The 23870-nt window shown below is 42.2% G+C and overlaps 1 long non-coding RNA gene across 1 annotated transcript in view; it reads right to left on the bottom strand.

The window, feature by feature from the left end:
• The window catches only part of LOC126212885 (uncharacterized), a 297383-nt gene extending 283130 nt beyond the window's left edge, over positions 1-14253 (bottom strand). Inside the window, exon 1 of the long non-coding RNA XR_007540954.1 lies at positions 14209-14253. This is a non-coding gene — a long non-coding RNA (uncharacterized LOC126212885). The remainder of the gene's footprint in view (positions 1-14208) is intronic.
• Positions 14254-23870: the final 9617 nt, after the last annotated feature.

Genomic DNA, 23870 nt, shown 5'->3' with positions numbered 1-23870 from the left:
GTCTTGGGTATTCGCCATGGCCTATCCTTAGTAACCATCCCAGAAAATATAGGGTGGTGGCAGAGAGCATTTGGTTGTACAATCATGTAGTTCTGGTGTGGTACTGGATTTGCAATGTGTTTCTGAAGATAAATTAAGGGTATACTGAAAGAATTAGTGAATACTTTTGATAGAACCTGGCAGTAATGAAAAGAACAAACATAAACTGCATGTCATATTAGAAAAGAATTAAGTATGTACTGATTAGTAACATAAATTTTGTATGTAGAGCACATCATTCCATCGCCAATGAGATACAAATCAATATCAAATGAAGTACCTAGGAGTAAAACTCATACATTTGGGCATGTATTAAGTTGTCAAATGGTGAGACATAGAATCAGCTAATCTGATCATGTACTGCATTCACATTGCATGTGGGCAGCTGCAGATAGTCATGCTACGGATTTACTGACAGTCAGTCACTATGTAGGTGCATGTTCAAGGCATTAAGTATTCTAACAGCATGTTCACATTATATACATTTACTAATTTGGCTTGACATAAATAAACCATCACAATTTCAAAAGAACAGATATTTCTTCTACGCATTCATTGTATTCTGTACATCCCACCATGAAGGTGAACCTACAGGGCTAAGGAACAAGTGAAGGCACACTTTAATAAAAAAACAACCAAACATTGCTTAAGCTGTACACTATCTTAACAAGAAACTATCACAATAGTGCTTAATACTAAGTCTGTTTATACCAGTTAAATGTCTCATTATTTTCATCATGGCAGTGACAACAGCAACCATTACGAAATTGTCTCGAATGACAAACAGCCACAGTTGCACTAAATTATGTTTATTTTAAACCTTGACCATGGTTTCAGATATAATAATATAGGCTTCTTCAGAAGTCATACACACTAATAAATGAAAAATGTCTTAGGCCAGTGGCTGTAGTCAGAGGTAGTGGCAGAGGACATACACTACCATATGTAATTTTACTTATGTTCGAAACAGGCTTATGTCTGTTGAAGTTATTTTATTGGTCTTGACGCAGCTGCTGGGCTAACACATTTTTCAGTTATTAGTGTGTATGACTTGTGAAGAAGGCTATATTATTATAGCTGAAACCGTGGTCAAGGTTTAAAATAAACATAATTTAGTGCAACTGTGGGCTGTTTTTCATTCGAGACCAGTTAAATGTGTTCTAGTGAATTAGAAAGACAGCTGCTGCTACTTCAATTATATTAGGTAGCTGCAGGCTGTCTTGTCAGAAAATTAATATTTACTTCATTAATCAAGTATTTTTTCAAAGAAAAGAATAACCTAAATATGTAATTACACAGGACAGTTTACAGAACACTACTTGCCATCCATCTAATGAAGGAATCAAATCCCTGCACTAAGATAATCAGTGGAAGGAGTCTCTAATGAGGTATGTTTTAAAATCTCCTTTGAATTGGCTGAGATAACTAATTATTTGCTGCATGTTAGATGGGAGATTCTCAGATATCTTCATACCATAGTACACAACTTTGTTAACTCTTAGGTAAGAATGCAAAGTTTACACAAACGTTGTATTTCTGTATTGTATTGATAGTGCAAATCATAGTTCAGCTTGAATGGATTTTTCACAACCACACTACACCTTGAGTAAATTAACACTGTGATTGTGACAGTGGCTAGGAGTCAGCCAAGCACAGTTATTTCTTGACACCTATGTGCCCCCTATAATGACCGACTTTCTAGGCACCACACAGCTTTCTCAGGCACAGTAAGGGGAGAGCCCACTGTTGCTCTGTCTACCAACCCCACTGACGTACTTCCCACTGCTGCTGACAATAATAAAAGTAATCTGAACATATGTTTTGCTTTATTTTCATTGCATGTGCAGCTTTTGCTCATTCTAAGTATGTGGAAGGATGTACATAATGAACAACCCTGCCCCACCATAGCTGTCTGTCAACCAAGAAGTTATTTTAATCAAAATTTAGAAGAAAACATAATAATAGTTTTTATCACTAAGTCTGCCAAAAGTTCTCAAAAGCATCAACAATAGCCACAATATACAATATATATGTACCATCTGATGATAAATCACTTATCAGTTTAAAACCGCTCATGGTAAATAGAAACTGAAGAATAAAACCAAAGGCAAGTAGCTACTGTGAACATTTACACAAATTTAAATCTGAACTGAAATTGCTTCTTCTGGCAACTTCTCTAAAGATGGATACTTAACACAAACCTTGTGGTATAAAAGACTACAATGATTGCTTGTGCTATTTAGAAGTAGATGTAAATATTCTGTAACAGTAACATGAGTAGGGGATCATGGAGGAATTGTATAAGGGGGGCTATGCTCCAGACTGAACGCTGAAAGGCATAATCAGTCTTAAATGATGATGATGATGATTATGATGATGAGTAACATGAGCAGTGACACAGACCAATATGTTCATCATTATTACTTTTCATCCAATAAGCTGGCTGGTAATCTGTAAATATCCAATATATAGCCACAAACACAAAAAAGAGTACCGAGTGTAAAACCAATGTAAACTACACCATTTTGGTAGAAACAGACCAATGATCCTTGGAACATAGCACTATTTTTAATTAATCAAAACACACACAAACTATATCCGAAGAACAAAATCAGTTTATATAAAGTGATCTACTTCTTTATTATGTAAGATAGATTGGCATAAAGACATGTTTCGACCAGTAATGCCATCGACCTAGTGTACACTATTTCAAGCACATGCAATATGGTGATGACAATGTCACTCATTACACATACGAACAAACATAAATAACATGTGTAGTATTTAACTCCAGCAATAGAATGAAACTATCAGGAAAACCAAATGAAGAGGACAAACTTAATAAATGACAGTAAGAATAATGACAACACTGCAAATCAAAATCCACAAAATTTAACAAGAAAATACAAAAATGTAAGCTAGTGGTGGTGTAAATTTTGCTAGACCTACATATCTCTAATGAAGACCTTGATACCAGAAACTCAAAAACTCAAAACAATTTACACTTGACCTACATAGCTCTAACAAAGCCCTCTATATCAGGAACCAACCAATCTACAACATGGTGTTGCAAATTTCACTTCACCCACATACTTCAAGCAAAGCCCTAGATACCACAGTTCCACTTACTCTATCTAAACCAAAGTTATCAGTACAACAAACCAAACCATGCTCACATGACTAACATCAGATATCTATCCTAACCAGTGTGGTATATCAATACCCATGATACCTATCAATAACAATCCAACAATTACCAAACACTAACAAGGAAATACCGAAAATTCATGAAAACTTTTCATGACCACCAATTTCAATATATACACACAACTCTGCCCATTGCAACAAGCAATGAGCTAGTCATAAATATCTGTATCTTCTTCATAACTGTAGAAGAGAAAAATATTAAATCTCTGACCACAACATAAAAATGAATCCATCTGGCAAAATATGTAAATTCAAAATAACTCACCAGAAATCCAGCACAAATTGTTTCCATAGGAACCTGAAACATTCAATTAATGCCAAACAACTCACTAACAAACATCAAGCACAAGAGAGTGCCATCAAATACTACAGCAAACAATTTACAAACACAAAGACTCAAAAAGATCAAGGCTCACCATGACATCACGGGTCAAAGCAGATGGGTGTAGCATCAGCACCTAACCATGTGCAAATAACCTCACTTTAACCTCAGGTAGGAAATAGTGATGAGGCAATGACTGCCAGTTCACAAGAAAACAGGACTAAATTATGAGAATGAAACTTAATTACTTATGATTAATAGTAAACAGTGAATTTACATGACATATTTGATTTACGAATTTTCTGAATGTCAGGCAAGATATTCGTATGAATCCTTACCTGCTATTTCAACAATGCCATTACTTAACATCACAACATGTTTAAACGAAAGTTACCTTTGAAGAAGCCTTCCAACAGCCACTACAACAGTACTAAGTTGCATACAACACAGCTATGAAACTAAATCTTCCGTTTATAACATTCATGAGTACAACACTACATGTGCAGGTGAGTACATATGTCACAGTATCAAATAAATCCTATACATTTATATTCTATGGAAAAATATGACATTCTAACCACAAACATTTTAACTGATCAGCTTATTTGCCACCCAGAATGTGAATGTAAATTACTTCTCCCATTTTCTCCCCAACAACCTTGCACTCCGCTTTTCGTCTCTTAGAAATCACAATAGCACAAAGCCTATTGCTGAGTTACTACTACAGTTCCATGCAGCATCTACCACCTCGATGGAAACAATAACAAACACAGATCTTTGTGCCCGCCAGAAATGTCATCTTCAAAGATAATGCTCGCAACACGTTCAACCACTAGACTCTAGAGACAGCGAAACATGGGAAGTGAGGTAGTTCACACGAGTTACCACATCCATTTGAAGCTGTTGCGAGTATTATCTTTGAAGACGACATTTTTGGCAGGTCTCTGCAGATGACCAACTCCTCAGCCATTTTTGTTTCCCTCGACCTCAAAAAGGCCTACGACCATGTCTGGCATCCGGTCTCTTGTTTAAACTCCAAACCTACGCCCTTCCTGTCAACTACATCCGTCTGATGGCCTTCCTCTCCCACCACCCCTCCTATGTTACCATCTATAATGCCAATTCCCACACCTTCTACCCTTCTGCAGGTGTGCCCCAGGGCTCTCCCCTCTCCTATACCTCCTGTACACAGCAGATATACCCCAAACCCACCCCCCACCCCACCAGTACACCTCTTGCAATATGCTGATGACACCACATTCCTCGCCCTCGCTCCTACCCTCCTACGGTCCCAACGCCTTCTCTAGGATCACCTTGACCTTTTTGCCGCATGGTGTAACCAGTGGCTCCTGAAAATCAATCCTTCCAAGACCCAGGCAATCATCGTAGGTCATGCCACTCGTTCCTTCCGGCTCCTGGATTTCTCCCTTATCGTCTGCGCCCGTCCTGTCTGCCTCACCCTTACCCTCGCCTACCTTGGCCTCACCATTGACCGGCACCTCACCTGGATCCCTCATCTCCGCTCCATCCAATCCAAAGCCCACAACCGCCCCCGACTCCTCAAACTCCTCTCCAGCCGGACATGAGGGTCGCACCCCTCTACCATCCTCCACAAGTACAAATCCTTAATCCGTCCCATCCTCTGTTATGCCAGTCCCGCCTAGATATCTGCCCCCCCCCCCCCAAATTCTAAAGTCCCTCCAGATCCTTGAGCGCCGTGCACTCCGCCTCGCCTTCCGTATACGCCTCCCGTCCCCCACACGGATCCTCTATGACATCATTCCTTTCTCCCATCTGCTCCTACTCCTCAAACATATCCGCATGCTCTACACCTCCTGCCACCTTGATCCCCCTCACCCCCTGGTTGCTCCTCTCCTCTCCCATCCCCTGCCACGTCTTCACTGTTGTGCCCCCCCCCCCTACCATCCATCTCTACACCCTTCATCTCCTTTCCCAAGGTGGCTTCCATCAACTCCCCCTCCCGGATGATGCCCTCTCTCCCTCCATTTATCCGTCCTATCAACTCTGATCCTCACCACCCTCCTTTTCTTGGGCTGCTTCTCACCCCACCCTTCCATCCTTTTTCCCCACCAACCCTCTCTCTGCCCCCCTTCTCTCCACTGAGTCCTTTTGCATTTCCCTCCTCTGCCTTTTCTCATTCCCTCTCGCGTCTGCCCTGCCCCTCCCCACCCCTTATGGGCCCTCTCCTTCCTTTGGTTCCCCCCCTTTCGTTTTTCCTCTCCTCCCTCTTTGTTTTCCCACTCATCTGTCCAGGTCCACCCCCCCCCCCACCGCCCATCTGCCCTAGGCTACAGTGAGTGTTCAGTGTTGTGTGTCTTTTCCGACGTGTTCCGAATGGATATCATACTGTCGATGGTTTGATTTTAGATCTCTTGCAATTAGAAACCAGACTGTCGCCATGTTTTTTAATTGTCTGTCTGCTGTGTTACCTGTCTGCATCCTGTGTATTCTTATTCGCTTTGCCAACCCTTTGCTTTATGTTATAACTTTCCCCGATTTTCCGCCGTTTTACAATTTAAGTGCCCATTTTATCACCTGCTTTTATTGTTTCTTAACTTCTCCTTACATTTTAAAAAGTCTGTAGGCTGCAGAGCAGTGTAATAAGCTGCTGCCAGCCCGCCCCCTTCAGGGGAAATCTAAATACAATAAAGGAAGAAAAAAAAATTTTGGCAGGCAGAAAGATCTGTGTTTGTTATTGTTTTCGTCAAGGTGGTAGATGCCGCATGGAACTTTTGTAGTAACTCAGTAACAGCTTTTGTGGTATTGTGATTTCTAAGAGACGAAAAGCGGAATGCAAAATTGTTGGAGAGAAAACAGGAAAAGTAATATACATTCACATTCTGGGAGGCAAACAAGCTGATCAGTTAAAATTATTGTGGTTTGAATATTGTATTTTTCCATAGAATATTAATATATAGGGTTTATTTAATACTGTGTTGTATGTACTCAAGCTGCATGTGTAGTGTTGTACTCATGAACATTATAAAGGACAGATTAAGTTTCGTAGCTGTGTTGTATGCAATTTAGTACTGTTGCAGTGGCTGTTGGAAAGATTCTTCAAATGTAACTCTCGTTTAAACATGTTGAGATGTTAATTAATGAAGTTGCTGGACTTCATTTTTAGCACTGAAGTATATAGCGATGAAACTTGCTAAAAACAGGAAGAGACATGCAGCAAAACTGGAGATACTGTGGGAAATTCGCATTTGACAAATAAGATGCTGAATGTTCACGCCTGACATTCAGAAAATTCGTATATCAAATCAGTGTCTAGTAAATTCACTCATCCTTATTGATCATAATTACCACTAGGGAGTAAATGGTTTAGGATGTAAGCATTAGAATTTCAATGTTAGAATGGACAATTGTTAGATATTAGCTGTGCTGCTTAGAAAGAAAATGCCTTAGGACAGACTGAATAGAAGTATGCTGTTTGTGGGCTAATACAGTGAGAAAGCAGACAGTACTGGCCTTCTTGGGTTGTACCAAAAAGATGCAAACTCTGAACAAATGTTCCAACAGTAATTAACTTTCATTCTTGATAATTTAATCCTGTTTTCTTGTCAATTGACAGTCATTGCCCCCTTACTGTTTCCTACCTGGGGCTAAGATGAGGTTGTTCGCACAAGGTCAGGTGCTGATGCTACACCCATCTGCTTTGACCCGTAATGTCATGGTGAGCCTTGATGTTTTTGAATCTTTGTGTTTGTAGATTGTGTGTTGTAGTATTTGGTGGCTCTCTGTTGTGCTGTATGTTTGTTAGTGAGTAGTTTGACAAGAATTGAATGTTTCATGTTGGTACTGAAAGAATTTGTTCTGGCTTTCTGGTGAGTTACTTTGAATTTGCATATTTTGGATGATGGATTCGTTTTTATGTTTGGAAATATTAGTGCCATGTGTTTCTTGTGGTCGGAGATTTAATATTTTTCTCTTTTCTTCTGTGGTGCAGAAGATATAAATATTCATGAGTAGCTGATTGCTTGTTGCAATGGTCGAAGTTGTTTGTGTATATTGAAATTGGTGGTGGTGAAATATTTCATGAATTTTCGGTATTTCCTTGTCCGTATTTGGTAATTCTTGGATTGTTATTGATAGGTATAATGGGTATTGATATACCATGCTGGTTAGGATAGATTTCTGATGTTGGTCATGTGAGCATGGTTTGGTTTGTTCTACTGATAACTTTGGTTTAGATAGAGTAAGTGAAAGTGTTGTTTGAGCTAGGTGGGTGAAGTGAAATTTGCAACACCATGTTTTAGAGTGGTTGGTTCATGGTATCAAGGGCTTTGTTGGATCTGTGTAGCTCAAATGAAAATTGTGTTTAGTTTTTGAGTTCTGTATGGGTTACTGGTATTGAGGTCTTCATCTGAGATGTATAGGTCATGTGAAATTTACAACACTGATAGTTTTCATTTTTGTAATTTTTTTGTTAAATTTTTGAGTATTTTGTATGCTTTAATTTTGGGTGAATACTAGTTTTGCAGTGATGTCATTATTGCCAGTGAGTGGAAGAATAGTGAAATTGTGATTGTTTTTTTATGTCATGCCACATCAGTAAATGTATATATTGTGAAGGTGCTGTGAGAATGCTTAATGCCTCGAAGATGCACGCACAAAATGACAGTTGTTAAACATTAGCATCTATCTCCAGCTTCTCACTTAAAATTTGATGAAATATGTGATCAGATTAGCTGGATATGTGCTTCAACATTTGACAACTTAATATTTGTTTAGATGTAGATTATTTTACTCATGGGTACTTCACTGGATGTTGGTTTGTATCTCATTGGCGACAGAGTGGTGTACTCTACATACAAAATTCATGTTACTGATTAGTACATACTTAATACATTTCTAATCTGACATGTAGTGATGATATTCTACTTATATTAGATCTTCTCTATACTGCAGGTTCTATCAAAAAGTATTTGATAATTCATTCAGTATACCTCTGATTTATTTTCAGAAACACATCACAATCCAGTACCAAGCCAGAACTACAGGACTGTACAACCAAACTTTCTCTGCCACCACCCTATAGTTTTTGTGATGGTTACTAAGGATAGGCCATGGCGTATACCGAAGATCATTATTGAAATGGATAACACTTGTATCCCTTGTGTTGGAGTTACTATTCCAATGAATTTCATTTTTTTTTTTAGTATGACATGTTAAAAACAACTGCAGTACAATAAATTTGTCTATTGCAAAATGAGTTATGAATTTTACATATGTTGTATTGTCCTATTTTATGTGTGTGTTGTTCACAATCCCTGCTCCCATCCGCACCCAGAGAAAGTAATTACAGAATCATTGCATTATGTTATATCATGTGTGTGTATGTCTTGGAAGGGGGGGGGGGGGGGAGAGGAGGGAGGGGGAGTGTACACACTTTTGAGAACTGTTTATTGGTCCATCCACTAATGATTATAGTTCAAAGGATAATATTTTTTGACTGAGTTGCTTACATTTCTTCAACAGTAAAGCTGTAAAAAATATAAAATTAAAATATTTTGTTATTAACTCTGCAGGGAATGTTGAATGTTTTGTATAATATATCCAATTACTCAACATTTATTTGCTTACTGTGAACTGTTAGACATCAGCAACATTAGGTACAAATGTAATACCTATTAGCGACATGAAAATTTCTGCCGGGCTGCGACTTGAAGCTACATTTCTCTTTTGTTGTGAGTAAATATTCCATGAAGTTCTGGGTTGGCAGCCAGATGCTACTGAACCAGTCTTTTGACTGCATAACTTCCAGCAATGTGAATGGGATGAAGAAATACTGAATAATCATCTGTCCTATAAACCTCAGCAAAGATACACTGTGTATATGTTTAGAATGAGGTATAATGAGCCAATTGGAACACACTCAGCCAACAATACACAGCTTCTTATTTGTCGTGTGTTCAGTTCTTTTCCTTTGATTCTTTCCGCACCTCACTTCTCCTCTGCTTGTAACTTCAGATTAATTAGTCTGTGAAAGTATATAATGGGCTCTGAAAATGAACATTAAGTTCTTCTTGATACGTTGTTTGGTTTGTCATTTTGGATATGGGAAATACGGAAGCGTCCGATCCCGCCCGTCTGCTTTGACCCATGACGTCACAAATATGGTGGAAACAAAAACAAAAACAAACACACACACTTTCCACAAGAAGCCTAATGACACTAACGGGACAAGCGCGGGAAATGGGGTGTTTTGGGGGGGGCAAACTAAATATAAACAAATTTAGATGCCTTGCGTAGCTACAACGTGTAAGTGAAGACAGCCATGCATGAATACCCACCCACCTCCCCAGGGGTCGTAACCCCTGCAACCCATAGAATATAAAGATGCTTCAGTAGCTGATTAGTGTTATTGGTCTTTTTTAAAAAACAAATCTCACGGGACAGAATGAACAGATCAGAAAGATAAATATAATAAACTAAAACAGAAATTGGAGGAAACAGATAATTAAAATAAGTAATAAGCGTTTTTCAATTAAAAAAAAATCTTACGAGATAGAACGAACAGATCAGAAAAGTAAACAAAATAAGATAAAACAGAACTGGAGACAGCCACACTCAAACCAAACTCCGCGCTGTCATGACGTCACACACGACATCACCCTTACGTCAAAAGCCGACACGTGGGATCGGACGCTTCTGTCGACCCTGGATATGACATAATCTTGAAGAAATAAAACAAGTAGAAGTAGCAAGATTTATGACCAGTGCTTGATTTGTAAAGTAGTAGTAGTAGTACCAGTACTCTGACCTACCATGGACTGTTTTTTTATTAATGTCTTAAAACATTATTTTAATGGTTTCATATCAGAGATATCAGTATGCTACACCATCACAAATCAAGCACTGGTTATAACAAAAAAGCAATTGTCTGGTTTAAAACAGTCACACTGACTGTACCTGGATTGCTTTGTCATCTCACATCAATGAGAAAGGACGATTGTTTGACAATATTACAAAAATGATAGGTGCTTCTCATTATAAAGTGGAGATGCTGATTCACAGTTCGGCATAACAAAAAGATTGTCAAACAAAATTTTCAACCAAACAGGCACTCATCACAATTAGACAACATACATTCAGTATCTCCTCTATGTGATGAGTAGTAACTACCCTTTTCATAACATTGTCATTATTATGTAATGAACTTTCCACTGTGTGAAGATTAGTGTTTAATGTACCACTGGCCACAGTAGTAAGGACAGACTATCAGGTTTATACCAACAGACAGAGCTTATCTCTTACTATGTGGTATCCATCAAGATGGACACAATCTTCCTCAAGGCTTAACCGCGCCAGCCTGTATTAGATGCCGGAGTCGTCAAGCTGACAAGGTCGTAGCCTGTGACATCGGTAGGCTGGCTAGCGTGACCAGCTAGGCTGACACTGAAGTTTAGATTTCGTCGAATGCAGACGACGTGTCAGATATAAATACGCAATCACTTTCTTTTTTTGTAGATTTGGTCCCTACAAATAACACAGTAACCAAGAAAAGAAAATTTCTCGCAGTTTGTGCCGACTTTATGTCGGAATTACGCATTTTATTCTCGTTTCCTTGCAATGATGAACTTTTCAATAACTCACATGTGCTTCATAGCAGTATATTATGACGTTTCTTACCAGAGATTTGGAGATACAAGTTCAGCAAACAATTTTGTGGGGTGCCTACTAACATTATTTGCAGACTTGCAATTATTTCAGTCTGTTATTTGAAATGTATTATCATGTTCGTCCTATATAAATGACAAACTAATATAAAAGTTTCTGACAGCTGCAACATATCTTTCACACCTTTATATATGAGGGTGGCATAATAATAATAATTTTTAATGAACGTTTTTTGTGTATTGTTCATTAGTATGTTAGATTTTTTTGTTTTTAATCACAGGTCATACACAATCTATTTAAATACTTTCACACATATTTCTGAGTCAGAATGAACTGGGGACCTTGCTGTAGGATTTGCATAAGAAGCATGACTGTAATTTATCAGTGCATTAAAGTTTATTTTATAGTGGCCACCTCCTCCTTGCCAGTACTAATCAGAGCATTTAAGCACTGAGGTTATGGGTAAGAAAGAAGTTTCATAATTTTGTGTCTAAAGTTATGTAATGTTTTTAATTTTCTATTACCTCCCTCCTTCTTGGAACATATTAAATGATCATTTTGGAGTTTGGTATAATTATTTAACAATATGTTACACTTGATGGAAACCAGCTTTTTGTAAATATCAGTAAGCGGCCTTCCACAGAGACATGAATCTGTTACAAATATTTGCAGAGAAACATGTGATTCAACTCCCTGGCCAACCAGATTGAGTAGTAACTGCTTTTTATTTTGACAAGTGAGGAATTTTGTTTCGTACTCTTCAGATATTAAAATCTGCATAACTGTATATACAAAAGTGCCAAGTTCCACAACAATATCTGATGGCACAGTCAATCCACTTCGGACAAGGTTATCAAAATAATTATCTGTGGTGTGTGTGCCCAAAACAAAATCAGTGCATGTTGTACAACTGAGCAATTGTGTGGTTTTGTGTGCTCCACAACCACAAATATACAGAAGCACAGATGGGTGTACATCAACATTTTCATTGCCCATGTTGTTCAAAACACTTACAAACGGATTCACGTCAACATCCGTAGACATTACATCTGAGATGCTTGTCATTCATTATTTCTGGAGAAAATTTTACTGGGCCATATTTTGCAGACTTTATTCCCAGAACACACATTATACGCAACTTCTTTTCAGATTCAAATACCTGGGTTACAGAAACAAATTAGTTTCCACCTGATAATTGACGATACCTACTAAGCCGTGTTTCCAAATTATCAGTTTGCAGTTTTCCCGTCGGAAGATACTGCACACCAACAATGCTGAAAGAATATTCAACAACTTCTGAAATAGCAGAAGTACTCTGATACAATGCCTGATGTGTGTCTGTGGTCAGAAAACTGGTAGTGTCCAAAGCCCTCCATCTCTCTAACCAAGCCAAAAATTTGTCAAGAAATTCAAGCCTGTCATCAGAAGCACTAGTGAAAGGCAGACACAATTCATTTTGTTTGTGAATTCCCTTTGTACAGTTCTTAACATTAATAATATTCCACCAATGGAGAATTATTTCAACAAACTGTACAGTTCCTGAGTTTTCACCATATTCAGCTTTTAAGCCTGCAAGGGTCTCATTAAAAATGTTTCAGACGAGATTGACATTTTGTCTTTCTAAGCTACTGGGATACACTGATTTGTGAGTCAACCGAGGAGCTAATTTCAAAAGCTGGTCCAGTTCCTTTTTGTATAGGTTCTCAATATCTGAAAATTTTGTGATTAGCTGGTCATTGGATGCTGAGTCAAAATGGGGAAATTTAAATGTTCTGTCACTGTTGTCCCTCTGGTTCAACCAGTTGTTCCTAATACTTTTTAACAAATGAACAGTGTCAAACATTACACGCCACGCCGCGCCGCGCCACACCACACCACACCACACCACACACTTGAAATGAGTTTGTCATTAATTTCCATACTCACTTTGACCTGAGGAATGTCTTCAGAAAAATCTATAGTATAAAAGAATATCTTATTCTCTTTAACACTAACACTCCACTTTCCTACACTGTTTATTCTATCCTGGTACACAGCACACACACACTGAAAATTTGCAATAATGTCCTCATTTAGCATGGCTTCATTCTTCTCCTTCTCTTCATGGTGTGCACGCCTCCTTCTTATTTCTGGGTCACACCTTCTTGGAGGCTGCACCTTACTTAAATACGATGGTAACCCAGGGAATATTTTTGGCACAGCTTCTGATAAAAACAATGGCCTTTGAAGAGGAAACTCGTGACAGTTCCCATCAGAGTCCTTGTAAATTTCCACTCTTGATACACCACATTCTTCAAAATGTTTAATGCAAACAACACTTCTATTTGATGGAGTCCAGTCCTTTCTGGGGATATTTCTTGTCCATCGTTTTCTGTTTTCCTCTTCAGTAGGGAATCTGAACACTGCGATGTAACCCTCTTCCTTGCTGGATTTGTAGTTGCTGTTGCAACCACGAACACAACATTTTTCTGGCATCTGTAAATAGAATGATGCATTAATTGTTAAAATCTTAAATCAAAATACTATTATGTAAAAATAGCAAATGAGAATTTGAGTGGACTGCTTTTTTTCTACTGCTTGAGCATCACGAAACAAGTCTACAAATAGAATCAAATGTGTAGAAATATTCATAATATTAACACAAAATCACTTAGGAGAAGATTCTGATACTAAACTTATGAATTCAAAACTTTATTTTCAAATTGTATCTAGAATATAGTAGAACTTCTTTTTGCAATTGTGTAGACGAAAGTCGTTCACGTAGCACACTTGCACATATACATGTAAAAACACTACAAACTTCACAGAATTTTACACTTACATTGTGTTATATGTTCGACTGTAGTCACGACTACTTGCTATAATTTTTGCAGAGTCCTGTATAGCGTAATTACACTGTAATGTCGGATAAAAGAGACACCGCGAAATCTGATAAAACACCTTGAAAGTATGTAAACAACTGCTTCCGTTCGCTACCTTCTAGCCACAGCCATGACCTTAACGTAACGTTGCCCCATTTCAGAGCTCCGGCGGCCGTGAACCAACACGTACCGCTGTGAGCAAAACATTGACTACGCGCTGCCATCTGTTGGCGACGACAGGCAACAGTTGTGTGACCGCCGTTCGACATCCAGTAGCAGCCGACAGCTGGCAGGCACGTTTATTTCGCATTTTGACGTCAAGTCGGAAAGTATTTGAAATAGAGCTCAAATCAACAACTGTATATCTCTTGTTCTTTAAAGACCTTTATATAAGCGAGCGATGGTTAACACTACTTATTCCAAGAATATTTAATACTCGTTCTCATAATTCGTGACAAACGCATGTAGTTCACAACTGTTCCTAGGAGTTGCAAAATTTTACAAATTGTTTTGGGTATTTTTGGTAGAGGTGCAACCAAACACGGTTTGAGCCTCTTAATCAGTGCTCAAGATTCGCAGTGTTTGCGCACTGGCGCCATTATGCAGAACGTGAAGAGGTTAAGTAGTGGTATATCAACTACGACGCCTAACAACGTCAATAGGTAATTCATTTCGCAATTGAGAAGCACTGTTACTGATTGGTCTCAAACGAGCAAGACAGAATTACTCTGCAGGAAATATAAAGGCGCTACAAAATAATAATATTCAACATTGGGGATCAGTTCCCTCGTAAGACGTAACTTAATAAAACGTGCTTCAACTTCTATCTGTTGGAGCAGAGCATGTTCGATGTTGGAAAATAATTCACTGAAAAGAGAACCTCAGCCCATTAAAAAATGTTCGATGGAGGGCGAGGCTGAAACGACATAACCAGGCAGTCCGACGACTCGACAGTCGGGCGCGCAGAAGGCTGCAGGGGGTTGAACCCACAGCTTCTGATACACAGGCCTCACGGTCAACTGTGACGTCATCGCCGCTAGGCCGTCGCTGCATTACCGCAAGAGCCTGCACTTCTTTCGTGAAAGCGTAACAAAATCACCAGACTTAGTTCTCGAATATCATTCTGTGTGCCACAATTTACAAGGAAATTGTGCCGCCCTTTATCATTTAAAAAGAAACTAAGCCGTTCCTGTATGCTGTTGTGCAAAATGCATGTTACGCTGGATACAATGCTCTGTGATTTTCTTCTATTGTGTTTTCTATCATTCGCAAAATCTTACTGCTTGTTAAGAGAAACGTTGTGAGAGAAACCGACATACACCACAGCCTGTAAATTACACTATTAGAGTTACTGTGATAGAGATAGTTTTAGTAAAAGTTAGTAGACAGGATTAAATAATTATTCTGGTGATCGTAAGATTAATTACTTCGTCAGAACTGTAATTCACTGAGACGTATATGACTCACCAAAGATCGTATCTATATTGTCGCCTGGGTTAGTTTAATTGTAAACTGTCATGTAACCAAGTTTTAACAAAAAAAGACCAAAGGGAGATTTCATAAATGTGACACCTCCGTCTGTATGTGCAACAGAAGTGTAAAATATGTACCAGAATACCGCTGTTAATGAAACTAAATCTTTGTCAGTAAAATATAGGCTTAGAATAATGCACTTTCAGTGTTAAAAATGCAATTACACGTATTGCGAAGAGAAAATTAGGAATGCTGGGAAAATTATCAATGTAAATGTTTGTTAAACTGTCACAAAATTTATTCCAAACTACTTTACAGTTGACAGTTTTCTCTTTTTGCTGTTATTACCGTTATGGCTATCGTTAATTTTTTAACATAATTATTGAGAAACATATTACACGGTACTTTTACTACCCACTGAAGAATTCTGTCGCCTGTGTGATCTGCCTGAAGTAAAAGAAAACTCCCTCAGGTAGAAGTCTTCATTTTTAATAACATCTAATCTTAAAAAGTAAATTTCTCTGGGATGAGCATCTGGTTAAGTTGTTTTGATGTTCTGCAGAGACCATGATTTCAACAAGCGAATAAGCAGACATAACAACATTAATAATGTTGTGTCTAGACAAGACAGCCTAGACACAATGAGAGGAAGCCAAAAGGCACGCGCTTAAACTCACGCAGGCTGGCGTGAGGTCTGAAACAGGATACGTAATGAATGCTATAAGAAAAGTACGTAGCTTCTGGAATACTTAACTTTAATCCACATTTGTAGAACATCGCTCTTGATGATACATTAATAGAATCTCAATATATATATGGTAATGGCGCCTTGCTAGGTCGTAGCAAATGTAGCTGAAGGCTATGCTAACTATCGTCTCGGCAATTGAGAGCGTAATTCTCAGTGAACCATGGCTAGCAACGTCGGCTGTACAAATGGGGCGAGTGCCAGGACGTCTCTCTAGACCTGCCGTGTGGTGGCGCTCGGTCTGCAATTACTGACAGTGGCGACACGCGGGTCCGTCTATACTACCGGACCGTGGCCGATTTAAAAGCTACCACCTAGCAAGTGTGGTGTCTGGCGGTGGCACCACATTCCTCCCCCGCAAATCGGCGAACGGTTGCCCGCCGTGGGGAGGACCCCATGTTGACGTATGCGACGAGGTGGGGAGCCCAACAACAGGCGAGTCTGTGCCACCCGCACCCGGCCATTCGGTCCGAGGGGAGCTAGGAAACGCCTGAAAACCTAGTCCAGGGTGCACGCCAACATGAGGTATATGAGCCCCTAGATAGTCAGGAGGGGCCGAAGAGTCGACCTCTATCGAGTCGGTGCACCCGACTGGCGAAGACGACAGATGGTCTGGAGCAGGCCAGAGTTCCATGCCGGAGGACAGCTGGTTACGGGAAGCGATCGGCGGCTCGTGACCCAGGGAGGCGCCCAGCGATTGCAGCGACGCATCCACTGCGGGCAGCGCCGGCGGCGGCTGCGGCGGCGGCGCGACGCCTTGGGGCAAAATGGAAGGCAGCGTCGGTAACATCTGGGGATGAGGCGAGCCAGTAGATGGGTCCCCAGGGCGCTGACCGGATGGCACCGTCGCTGAAAGCAGACGGGGAGCGGCAGAACCCATGCGACGACAGAGGCGCAGCTGATTGAGATGCCGACGCACCTCACCAGAGGCCCCCAAAACCAGATACATCGGGCGGCTGAGGCAGCGAAGAATGCGCCCTGCGAGCCAATGCCGTGAATCGCGATAGTTGCGACAGTATACAACGTCGCCTGGGGCAAAAGCAGGTGTCTGCCGCTGCACAGGAACCTGATGCAGCGGATGTAGCAAAGACATCAAGGTTCGATGAGGACGACCGTGTAGCAACTCAGCCGGAGAGCGACCATCACGGGGCTGAAAGTGATACGAGGACAAAAAGAGCAATAACACGTCCTCCCGAGAATGTGACTCTTTCAATTTCAACATCTGGGACTTGAAAGTCCTGACCAAACGTTCAGCGGCACCGTTTGACTGTGGCGAAAACGGCACAGATGTCAGATGTTGAATACCATTAGCCTTGCAGAATGACTGAAATTCTGCAGACATGAATTGTGGGCCATTGTCGGAAACAATAGTCTGTGGAAGACCTTCAATGCAAAAGATAGCAGACAACACTTGGATGGTGGCAGATGACGTCGTGGAAGACATCTTGACAACAAAAGGAAAATTACTGAAGGAATCGACAACAACCAACCATCGAGCATTCCAGAATGGACCAGCAAAATCGATGTGTAAGCGTTGCCAAGGGGAAGTGGCTTTCGGCCATGCAAAGAATTTCCGCGGTGGCGCGGATTGTTGTTCGGCACACGCCATGCAAGAAGAGCACATATTCGTAATCGCAGCATCGATTCCGAACCCAGTACAGTGCTGACGAGCAAACTGTTTCGTTCGCACTATACCCCAATGTCCTTGGTGGAGAAGCCGTAAGACAGAGGACTGTAAGGAATGTGGAACCACGACCCTGGACTGATCATTATCAGAATGCAACAGCAAAACACCACGTCATACAAAAAGTCTCTCCTTGTGAGCAAAAAATCCGCCAACCAACGGATTCTCGATCCGTGACTTTGACAAAGGCCATTGCGTAGCAACAAAACGCAAAACGTTAGCAAGGACAGGGTCTGCAGCTGTGGCTGTAGCTACACGACGAAAATCAATCGGAAACGATTCTACCACGTCATCGGTTTCTGCATCAATGAACATGCAAGCAAGTTCGGAAGAATCGAACGCTCTATCCTCAGCAACAGGCAAACGGGACAACACATCGGCGTTTCCGTGCTTAGCAGTGGACCGATACAAGATATCGTAGCGGTACCGCGAGAGGAAAATAGACCAGCGAATGAATTTCTGCACTGTACGTGGAGGGACAGGCTTGTTCGGATGAAAAAGCGATGTCAAAGGTTTGTGGTCAGTGATGATGGTAAAGTGACGACCATACAAGAAGTCATGAAACTTGGTAACACCAAATACGAGAGCCAAAGCTTCTTTCTATATCTGTGAATAATTTCTTTGCGCAGACGAGAGCAATTTGGACGCAAAGGCAATAGGGCGATCATGCGATCCATCTTTGTGTGCAAGCACAGCACCGATCCCGAAATCCGATGCATCTACCATCAACAAAAGGGGTTTCTGGGGATCGAATGGCGTAAGGCAAGTAGTGGAAAGCAACGCCGATTTCAACTGGCGAAAGGCGCGTTCGCATTCCGTCGTCCAGACGAACGGAACACCTTTACGGCGTAAGCGATGAAGCGGAGCTGAAATGGAAGAGGCATGGGGGATATAGCGATGGTAATAATGTATTTTACCCAGCACACTCTGTAGCTGCTTCAAATTCTGCGGCGAAGGCAAGTCTTGTATGGCACGGAGGTGCTCTGGACTGGGATGTATGCCTTGGGCATTGAGTACATGTCCCAGATATGGCAAGTCACGAGCAAAAACACACATTTGTCCTTCCACAAGCGAAGACCATATTGTCGCAAGACCTGAAATAATGTTCGGAGATTGGCTAAATGTTCGTCGTCCGTCTTTCCGGAGATCACAATATCGTCCAGATAGTTCGCTGCAGTAGGGACCGACGCACAAACAGTTTGTAAATATTGCTGAAACAATGCAGGGGCGGATGCAAACCTGAATGGCAGTCTTTTGAATCGATACAAACCAAGATGCGTGTTAACCACCAATACGCGCTGGGATTCTTCGTCCACCGGTATTTGCAAGTACGCATCTGCTAGGTCCAACTTCGAAAAATATTTACCCGGGCACAGTTTGTCAAAAAGATCTTCTGGGCGGGGTAAAGGAAAAGTTGCAGTCACAAGTTGTGGATTCACTGTTGCCTTGAAGTCCACACAAAGTCTCAACTTTCCGGAAGGTTTTTGCAAAATGACTAGGGGTGAAGCCCACGTTCAATTACACCCTGTGATTCTAAATCGTGTAATGTTCTTGCGACTTCATCACGCAATGCGTGGGGAACATTGCGCGCTCTGAAAAATTTCGGTTGCGCGTTTACTTTCAGTTCCAAATGTGCTTCATAGTTCTTAGCGCAACCAAGGCCCGGTGCAAAAACGTCTGCAAATTCTTCACATAGACGAGAAACACTGGCTGAAGGCACAGTCTGGTTCACTGATAGGACCGGATTGACTATAGACAAGTTAAACAACTGAAATAAATCTAAACCAAACAAGTTCACTGCAGAAGAAGAACGAAGAACGTAAAATGACACAAGTTTTGTTTGTCCCTTGTATGTTGCAAGAAGGCTGCACTGTCCTAACACAGGGATATGCTGTCCTGAATAACTAGTAAGCTTAACATAGGCGGCACGCAACGGAGGTTTGCCCAGCTGTTTGTACGTGTCGTGATTGATCAATGAAACTGCAGCTCCGGTATCGAGCTGGAACGGAATCACTTTTCCGTCGAAGTCCAAATCTACAAAAAGTTTATTGTCGTGCTGACGACAAGAGCGACTGTCTCGTGCAACGTGAACAGACACTGGTACAGAAGCACTTGCGACGTGACGGGATTTCCGTCGACGCTGACGCACACTTGTGTGGGACGAACACCGTCATTGTTAGAGAGAGTAGCACTGGACGGAGTGGCATGAACTACATGAATTTCCATGGGCGAACGTTCACGAGCCTGAGTATCCTTGGTTCGATTCCAGCGCGATCAAAGAGCCTGGAATGGTTGTGAGTGTCCGATCGGAGCTTTTTCTGGCAAACACTTTGAACATGACCTTTCTTATTACAGAAAAAGCAAATAGCTTGGCGTGACGGGCAATTCTCACGCGAATGTCTAGTAGCACACCGCGGGCTTGATTTCACTGCATTTGCATGCTGGCGCGGGACACGTGGCTGCGTGGACATGCGCGAGGGCTGTTTACAGTTCCGTGCAGCTCGCCCGGCGGGCCGGTTAATGTGACACACGGCTGGCGAGGTCGCAAATGATTCCTGAGCAAAGTCAAGTGTGTCTTGCCTATCCAATATGTCCATCACTTGTTGAAGGGAGGGATTGACTAGTTTCAAAATCTGTTCCCGTATACGAACATCAGAAACGTTCTGTGCAATTGTATCACGCACTATAGTATCTGAATAAGGGAGTCCACAGTCACACTCAAAAGCCCAATCCCTTGTAAGGCCTTGCAAAGTTGCAACCCACTCCAGATTAGTCTGACCGGCCGTACGTTTTGTACGAAAGAACGTATACCTTTTTGCAACTACATTGACTGATTCCTTGAAATAGGCATCTAAAGCAGACAAAATTTCTTCGTAGGACAGAGTTTCTACGTCGCGTCGGGGAAACAATTTCACTATCACACGGTAGGTGGACACACCTACATAAGAAAGGAGATGAGGGTGCCGCTCGTTACCTTGAATTCTGTAGGCGGCGAGATGGAATCCAAATTGGTGTGACCACTCCGTCCAGCTTTCCATTTCCGCCTTGAACGGACGAAAAGGTGGTGCAACTGCGTGTTGTGGGTGTGGTAGCGATGAAGCAGCGGCTGCCGCGTCGTTTTGCAGTGCACGTTGGCCCTGGACGAGCTGTCCAAGGGCATCCAATAAGGCCTGCGTCTGCTGATTCTGCAAGCGATAAAATTCGGACAGTACATCTGGAGAATGTGGCGAAACCATTACACAAGTAAAATAAGCAAGTAGAAAGAAGAAGAAGACCCTTTTTAGACTCGTCGCCAAATATGTTGTGTCTAGACAAGACAGCCTAGACACAATGAGAGGAAGCCGAAAGGTATGCGCTTTAACTCACGCAGGCTGGCGTGAGGTCTGAAACAGGATACGTAATGAATGCTATAAGAAAAGTACGTAGCTTCTGGAATACTTAACTTTAATCCACATTTGTAGAACAACGCTCTTGATGATACATTAATAGAATCTCAATATATACTCCTGGAAATGGAAAAAAGAACACATTGACACCGGTGTGTCAGACCCACCATACTTGCTCCAGACACTGCGAGAGGGCTGTACAAGCAATGATCAGACGCACGGCACAGCGGACACACCAGGAACCGCGGTGTTGGCCGTCGAATGGCGCTAGCTGCGCAGCATTTGTGCACCGCCGCCGTCAGTGTCAGCCAGTTTGCCGTGGCATACGGAGCTCCATCGCAGTCTTTAACACTGGTAGCATGCCGCGACAGCGTGGACGTGAACCGTATGTGCAGTTGACGGACTTTGAGCGAGGGCGTATAGTGGGCATGCGGGAGGCCGGGTGGACGTACCGCCGAATTGCTCAACACGTGGGGCGTGAGGTCTCCACAGTACATCGATGTTGTCGCCAGTGGTCGGCGGAAGGTGCACGTGCCCGTCGACCTGGGACCGGACCGCAGCGACGCACGGATGCACGCCAAGACCGTAGGATCCTACGCAGTGCCGTAGGGGACCGCACCGCCACTTCCCAGCAAATTAGGGACACTGTTGCTCCTGGGGTATCGGCGAGGACCATTCGCAACCGTCTCCATGAAGCTGGGCTACGGTCCCGCACACCGTTAGGCCGTCTTCCGCTCACGCCCCAACATCGTGCAGCCCGCCTCCAGTGGTGTCGCGACAGGGGTGAATGGAGGGACGAATGGAGACGTGTCGTCTTCAGCGATGAGAGTCGCTTCTGCCTTGGTGCCAATGATGGTCGTATGCGTGTTTGGCGCCATGCAGGTGAGCGCCACAATCAGGAATGCATACGACCGAGGCACACAGGGCCAACACCCGGCATCATGGTGTGGGGAGCGATCTCCTACACTGGCCGTATACCACTGGTGATCGTCGAGGGGATACTGAATAGTGCACGGTACATCCAAACCGTCATAGAACCCATCGTTCTACCATTCCTAGACCGGCAAGGGAACTTGCTGTTCCAACAGGACAATGCACTTCCGCATGTATCCCGTGCCATCCAACGTGCTCTAGAAGGTGTAAGTCAATTACCCTGGCCAGCAAGATCTCCGGATCTGTCCCCCATTGAGCATGTTTGGGACTGGATGAAGCGTCGTCTCACGCGGTCTGCACGTCCAGCACGAACGCTGGTCCAACTGAAGCGCCAGGTGGAAATGGCATGGCAAGCCGTTCCACAGGACTACATCCAGCATCTCTACGATCGTCTCCATGGGAGAATAGCAGCCTGCATTGCTGCGAAAGGTGGATATACACTGTACTAGTGCCGACATTGTGCATGCTCTGTTGCCTGTGTCTGTGTGCCTGTGGTTCTGTCAGTGTGATCATGTGATGTATCTGACCCCAGGAATGTGTCAATAAAGTTTCCCCTTCCTGGGACAATGAATTCACGGTGTTCTTATTTCAATTTCCAGGAGTGTATATACTGGTAATGGCGCCTTTCTAGGTCGTAGCAAATGTAGCTGAAGGCTATGCTAACTATTGTCTCGGCAATTGAGAGCGTAATTCTCAGTGAACCATGGCTAGCAACGTCGGCTGTACAACTGGGGCGAGTGCTAGTACGTCTCTCTAGACCTGCCGTGTGGTGGCGCTCGGTCTGCAATTACTGACAGTGGCGACACGCGAGTCCGTCGTATACTATCGGACTGCGGCCGATTTAAAAGCTACCACCTAGCAAGTGTGGTGTCTGGCGGTGACACCACAAATAACCTCATTCTATTGCTGATAGTGTTTTACCTCGCTCTAGATATGTTTTACATGTCTCACATCTCAACTTCTTAAGAACAGCATTGGTACAGTACCCTGACAAGTATGTGTAAAAAAAGGCAAGTATTCCTCACCAGACTGAATTTGATACTTACTGAAATCCGTTGTGCAGTCAAAGTTTGGTAGTTGTGGTGGTAAGCTGACATCATCTACACATTCAGCTTGCCAAGAGTCTAAACCTATTCCAACTTCTCCAAGAACAGATGTTGGAATTTTCAAGGGCAGTGAGGCCTGAACTCTTAGCTTCGAATCAATTTCGAATACCTGCCCCAGAGATACCAAATAGTGTCATACTGCCATTGTTTGATATATTCCATATCTTTTTTCTGCAGGATCCGTCTAAACCGTTCCTGGCGACGGCGGACTGATGACAGTGGCAGGCAGGCAGACAGACGGTAATGCCAACAGAAACAGGCGTTTCTAAACCGTAGATTACACCCTGAGGGTAGCCCAGGCAGTATAATCCGTTTTTTTTTCCTTTATTGAATTTCGATTCCCCCCCAAAGGGGGCAGCTGGCAGCAGCTTAGAACGCCGCTCTTCAGCCTACAGAATTTTTAAACCAGAAGAAGAAGACAAGAAGTATAATCCGTAGACTTCGAAGGATCCATTCTCAATCTAATATTT

This window comes from Schistocerca nitens, chromosome 11 (genome assembly GCF_023898315.1).
Source record: "Schistocerca nitens isolate TAMUIC-IGC-003100 chromosome 11, iqSchNite1.1, whole genome shotgun sequence".
NCBI classification, from domain to species: domain Eukaryota; kingdom Metazoa; phylum Arthropoda; class Insecta; order Orthoptera; family Acrididae; genus Schistocerca; species Schistocerca nitens.
Note: the sequence above shows the minus strand (reverse complement) of the source record. Positions and strands in the feature narration are given on the sequence as shown.